Source organism: Passer montanus, unplaced genomic scaffold (assembly GCF_014805655.1).
Source record: "Passer montanus isolate IOZ18808 unplaced genomic scaffold, ASM1480565v1 scaffold115, whole genome shotgun sequence".
Lineage (NCBI taxonomy): Eukaryota > Metazoa > Chordata > Aves > Passeriformes > Passeridae > Passer > Passer montanus.
The window spans coordinates 1,239,635-1,245,634 of NW_024358167.1; positions in this window are offsets into that span (position 1 = coordinate 1,239,635).

Here is a 6,000-nt window from a genome sequence, read left to right on the forward strand (position 1 = left end):
AGGCTTGTAAACATTTTCCCATCAGTTTTCCCTCAGTCTCCATCCCCCCACGCTGCAAGCTGAGAGAACAGGCAAGAATTTTGAGCATCTTCTCATTACAAGACATTACCACAGAGCCCAAAAAAGCCATGAAATCACTGTCCCACCTCCCATCAGGCAGAAATCTCCCTTCAGCAGCCTCTCTCAACACCCTTGCAGGGTTTTGGCTGACTCTGGGGCTGCAGCAGGTTTTGGTCCCTGGATGCCCAGGCTGGTGGAGTTTGGTGGTGGGCACAGCATCAGGACTGTCACTTCAGAGGGACACAGACACCCTGAGGTGATATTTTGCTTCTCTGCTGCTCTTGTGACATCCAGAATCTGCTGTGTCCTCTCTGACCCCCTCCCCAGGAGTTCACAGGAGTTTTTCCTGGGACAGCTTTTGAAATTCATTTGCTCTGAGCTTCAAACTGGAACCTCTGCAGCAACACACTGGAGAGAGAAAAGCACAGACATGGTAAAGCAGGAGCACAGACAGACACAGAACAGCAGTCAGCAGGGTTTATTTACACTGAACCACAATTCCTGCTCCTTTAGCTCATTGGCAGCTTTGGGGTTTGTACCTTGCAGCTCCTGAGTGCACAAGATTGTTTCCACCTGGACAAGGCAGCCTCAGGCTACCAACACCCAGAAGCTGCTGGCCTTGGCAGAACAGATGGAGTCCATTTGACATGGGCCATCTCTGCTGGTTCATGGGAGAGCCAGGACTCCAAGGGAACCCCCTGGGAGACACTGGCTCTGACAGGAGAAACAGAGCTTCCAGTACCTCTGGAAGGGTAGAGGGCCAGCATAAATGATCCATGGAGCTGGAAAGGCTGCTGAATCCCAGCAGGGAAGCAGAGCAGCCATGTCCAGGTGGAGGCCCTGTGCTGGAAGGACCACAGCTTCTCCTCACTGCAGTAGGAGAAGCAGAAGGCAATTGGGAGATGGAGATTTTCCCAGAGAACGGATGGAGTGAAGGCAAAGGAGTGGACAGCTTCCAAGAGAATTGATGGACGTATTGCCAGTCTCCCCAGGGACATCAGGGGCAGTGAAATCCCCCCAGGAGGTTATTCCCACATCTTATTTACCTTTGCCTTTTGGGCCACAAGGGCTGGGGGCGCTGAGCTGTTTTCCAGCCAGGACTTGTACATCTGTCTCTGTGCAAAGGCAGAGGGCAGGGATCCTGCTCCAGGACACAGAATCCCCTCTCCACTCTGGCCCTGCAGGCAGCCCTGGGAGGCCTCTTTGCTCATCTGTGCAAGGGCAGCAGCACTTCAGGAGCACTTTGACACGAGCAGGTGAAAGTGTGGCACAAGGACTGGCTCTTGTCACCAATCTGGGGAAGATTCCCCGAGGTCCCCACCCTGCAGCTCGTCAGCTGCTGCCTCCTAATTGAACCTCTCCAGGAGACTCCTCAGCACTGCAGTTGCTCACCTGGTACAGACAGCAGCACCAATGAAGGTGGGTCAGAGCCCTCACACTGCTCATGGAGCTCAGGCTTCCTCACCTGGGCTTCCTACAGAGGCACATTTGTTTGGTTTGTTTTAAGACCACATTATGGCTCCTACAATACTGCAGGAAATCTTCCCTAGATGAGCTTCCTGGAGCAGTGGGAATGAGTCCCTCACCTCACACAGAGCACCACAGGCTCTGCAGGTTTTTCCTTTTTCACAAGTGCTGCCAGTGCAGCAGTTCAGGAGGACCCTCAGACCTGATTCCCTCAGAGGCTGTCACACAGCACCTTCAGCTGAGCTTCCTTCCCTCTGGAGTTGTGTGCTGGGACAGCCAAAGGCTGTAGGAACCACACTGTTGTATTCACATTCTCTGAGCAGAGAGAGACATAATTCTCACTCCCAGGGTTTTTCCTGGGGACAGCAGTGAGAAAGCTCAGAGAGAGAAGAGAAAACAATTCTTATCTCTACTTGCTGTGCCTGTTGTTTGGCACACGTGTTATGGAGAATGTTTACCAAAGAAGGGATTTGTTAATTGGACTCTGGTGATGGTTGTTTGGATTGATTAACCAATTAGGTCAAAGCTGTGTCGTGACTGTCTGTGAGGGGTCATGGGTTTTTCTTTAGTATAGAATAGTATTAGTGCAATATAACCTAGCTTAATAAAGCAATTGCTCAGCCTCCTGAAATCATGGAGTCAGAGCACATTATTCCCACCTCAGGGTGCCCTACATCCATAACACACCAGTCTGGAGAGGCTGCTTTTGCGGTGTTCCTTTGACTCTGATCAGCATCACCAGCCCTGGCCAACACCTGCATTTGTGTCTGTGAACCCACAGAATCTCAGGATGGCTTGGGTTGGAAGGGACCTTGAAGGCCATCCAGCTCCCTGGATGTCCATGGGCAGGGACACCTTCCACTGCACCAGGCTACTCCAAGCCCCATCCAGCACTTCCAGCTGCTCTGGCCAGCCTGTGCCAGAGCCAGAGGTGGGGGTGCCCTGAGCAGCAGCGAGCAGCAGCCACCACAGAGCAGCCACCCCCAGGCACTCTGTGCCCTGCTGGGCTCTGCCATGTGGGAACCTCATGATGGTCCCCTCGGGTGCCAACACTGCCCATCACTCCTTGCATGCCCTTCCAAAGCTCTGTCACCCTCCAGAAGCAGGGATGGGATCCCTGGGCCTGTTGGGGGTGACAATCTTGTCCTGTCCAGGTGGTTCCCATATGGCACATGCCAAATTACCTAAATATTGTACCAACTATGCCTGTCAATAATGGAGTGGTGAGGTGGGAGCTGGAATTCCATCCCTCCAGATGGCCATTCCATAAGTGAGAGAAAGGGGCACTCTCTCTCTAGTGCTGTGCATTAAAGAGCATTTACACTGTTAAACCCAGCTTTGGAACAGCACCTAAATATTTCTGTCGTGGTCTTGGTGGGACTCTGGAGTCCAAATGGGAGCTCTGGGAGACTGCAAAGGTGGGAGATGGGACAAAAAATAGCAATTCCATGTCTTATGGACCAAAAAAATAGCAATTCCATGTCTCATACTGCTCTGTCACTGGTGTAAAGCAGCTTGCACAAAGTAACAGGTCAGTGTGCAGCAATGAGGAGCCAACTTCCCAGCAGCTCCCAAGCCATCCGTGCTTCCCCTGAGCCAGAGCCTCCCTGAGGACACAAATCCACCCGAGGCCTGACCACTCCCAAAAGCAGGAAGAGGAGGCTGTTTGCATCATGCTTCCATGGCTCTTTTAGGGGCTCTCCAGCTCTGTCATCTCCTGGTGCCTCAAGGATCTGGGAAAACATCGAAGAGATGAAAAATAACATCCTAACACCAGCCATAAATGTGTCCACAGGGTTGGTATGGAGGCAGTCAGTGATGATGCCAGGGTAAAACTCAGTATTTGCAGTGGCAGCAGCAGGGAGGGCAACGTGGCAGGAAGTTTTTGGCAACCCTGATCAGAATCTATAACACCCTCAGCAGGAGTGTTGTAATTCCTGCTGCTGTTCCCTAGCACTGCAGCACATACAGGGCTGTTGTAGCCTAATGTGTGCCAGGAATCAACTTCATAGCCAGGAAAAAGTGGGATAGGGAATCTAAACTCCCTGCTGCTGCCACCTCTGGCTTATGGGTAAGTCTACTGCAAAGACAGAGGAACACAAGGACTGGTAGGATACCATCCAGCAGGTTGGGGTTTGGAGGAATAGCCTGGAAAACAGCCTTTGGGATGCAGAGGTTGCCTTTTGCACAACTGTGCCCTCACGCCTCTTGCTGGGTTAGTTTTTAGTTTCAGCTTTGAATTGATCCAGCAGATGTTGCAGGTGGGGTTTGTGGCACTTCTTCCCTCTGAAACCTGCAGCCTCCCTAAGGGAGTGCAGCTGGCAGCCCCAGCACACCTCCTGAAAGAATGGGCAGTGCTGCTTCTTTAAAACTGATGGAAATTTGAAAATATTTCATTAAAATCTGTGTGTTTTTCCACACATCAAAATGTTCACATTTTCCCTATGTGATGTTTTCAGTCACAAGCAACTGTGAGCAAATAACAAATGAAGTCTATGAAGGTCTGGGGGCTGGGGAAGAGGGAGATCTCCTGAGCTCCAGGTCTCTGTGGCCCCTCAGAGTTCTGTGGGGACATTAAATGAGCTGAAACCTCCTAAAGAGCGAGCCAGGATTTTACTACAGTAAATGACACCTGAAATACTCCTGGAAGGACGTGGACAACCTCAGGGTGCGTCACTGTGGCCAAATACACTGACTTGAAAAAGATGGAGCTTCCTCCCGCTTCTTCCTGCTTCTGCTCTAGGGGGAAAAGGGTCATCTCTGTAAGCACCCACCCTGGGGGAGCCAGACCTTAAAAACAAGAAGAAGTAAAAGGTAAAATCATCGGGAAACAAAAATTCTTCACCAATCTGGCACTGCAGGAGGAAATCACAATGCAGAGCAGACTTGGGAACACTTCCCAGGAATCTCTGTGCAGCACAACCCTTCCATCCATGAAATGGGAACAATGATACTGCTCCCACAGCAACAGGACACAAAAACTGCAAAGGGAAAAATTGTAAATTTGGAGAAATTAAGCATTTATTGTCCAGAGTCAGTCCCGTGTATTGGCAAAGTCCATAAATCCCCAAAAGACTGAAGGTGTGACAATATCAAAAGGTTGCTGAGAAATCACCCATTCCTGTGCTTCAAGGCTCACACTCAAGAGATTGCTTTCCCTGGCTGCAGAGACAATATTTCATGGAGTGGGGATACCTGGAGTCAGTCCTCTTGGGACTTGGAATGAGAAAAAAAAGAATCATGTTCAGTGCACTGAAGCATTTCATAACTGAGCTTCAGAGAAAGTCAATCACAACTATTTTAGTCAGGGCCAGGAGAATTTGAGGTGCATGTGGGTGGTCCAGGCCAGCTGTGCCACGCCCAGAGGTGACCTGTGTTGGTGTTAATGACTCAAAAACCTCACTAAAGCAAGTTAAAGACCATGCAGCAAATAAAATATTTTGAAGAGCACTCTGATTTTAAACTGAATTACTCCAAGTTGAGAGCAGTGACAGCAGTCCTCATTCTCACTACAGACAAAAAGTTAAATCTGTGGGATTTTACTAAAATCATTTGTGCGTTGCACTGATCATTCAGAAGCAGAAACCACCCCTTTGACTGCCAAATATTTCCTGGGAAGATCAGACTTGCCTACTAAAACACTCTCTCATCTAACACTGGTGACAAACAACAAGCGCTGGGGCTGTTCAGTGTGGAGAGAGGGAGTGGAGACCTCAGAGCACCTTCCAGAATCTGAAGGGGCTGGGAGGAACCTGGAGAGGGATTCTTCGTCAGGAACTGGAATCACAGGACAAGGAGGGATGGATCAAACTGAAAGAGGGGAAATTTGGGCCTTAGAGACACAAGAAATTGTTCCCTGTGAGGATGATGACACCCTGGCACAGGTCGCCCAGAGAAGCTGTGGCTTCCCCTGGATCCCTGAAGTGTTCCAGGTTGGACAGGGCTTGGAGCAACCTGGGATAGTGGAAGGTGTCCCTGCCCATGGCAGGGGGTGGCACGGGATGGGCTTTAAGGTCCTCCCAACCCAAACCACTCTGTGATCCTCTAATCTTCTGTTATTTGAGCCATCCACCCCCGTGATTACAAATAGAAGTCTCCCTCCTGAGCCCTCCATCCTTTTTTCACCTTCTGAGGAGCTCTGCCCCCTGCCTGGGTGAAAACATCTCCAGGGAATAGCTCCCTAACACCAACAAGGAATCCAGGCGTGGTCAGAAGGGAGGATCCACAGCACCAAACCCAAAGCCTCAAAGAGCAGCAAATTTTGCTCTTTACTGGTGCAGCTCCAGGAGGATCCAGACAAACCACAGGCAAGCCCAGAGTAATTTTATCCCGATATGCCTGTCTAAACCACAGATAGCTCTTCAGGAGGGCTCTCCCTCACCTGTTAATTTAACGCTTGATATATAGGAAAAATTAGAATTAAAATGTGCCCGGCTGCTTCCTTCACTCCTGATTCCATTTAGAAATATCTCA